The sequence below is a fragment of the Plasmopara halstedii genome (assembly GCF_900000015.1).
Source record: "Plasmopara halstedii genome assembly, contig: Scaffold_2904, whole genome shotgun sequence".
Classification (NCBI taxonomy): Eukaryota; Oomycota; class Peronosporomycetes; order Peronosporales; family Peronosporaceae; genus Plasmopara; species Plasmopara halstedii.
Genome location: NW_020189809.1, coordinates 529,622 through 530,293, shown reverse-complemented (window position 1 = coordinate 530,293; position 672 = coordinate 529,622).

Sequence of the window (672 nt, the reverse complement as noted above, 5' to 3'; positions counted from 1 at the left end):
TGCCGGGATGGCAGCAGATCCCCTCCCGGAGGCGGTCACAGTGACCGTCTTTATGGAAAGCCTCCGCACTGGCGTGGCCAGAATGGAAGTCTTCCGTGTGCATCCGTCCTTATTTGAAGAGGCGGTGAATGTGGCATTGAATGCCGAATTCAATTTCTAGTCGGCACGACTTGGTTGGAATGCACATTCCAACAGCTCGTCGAGCGGGCGTATGCCCATGGATCTCAGCTATGCTGATAACGAGGGAGCAGAGCTCCGAGCTGCCGGGCAGCATACACACATTCGACGGTGTTTTGACTGTGTAGACACCCGTCACCTTCGGAACAGTTGCCCCCTGCGCAAGGCGCGTCAAGGTTCTTCGACCCCATCGCCCAAATTACTACCAGTCTGGTTCGTCTCGGGGAAACGACACCAACCAGTACGCACGGGGCGACCTACTGGGGAAGACCTGAGTTCTGTTGAGCCTCAGGGAGGCATAGGTCAGCAAGGCCCAGCCCCGAAGAGGTCCGTGCTCTTAAACACGGAACGTGTGTGCAAGCCGGGCTTGCTGGTCGTAAAGGCGACCGTAAAGGGCTTCGAGATCCTCATCGATTCTGGGGCGTTGGGCAATTATACTCGACGCTCCACGATGGAGAGAAGTCAGCTGTATGCTAAGGCACTGAAAGCGCGGTT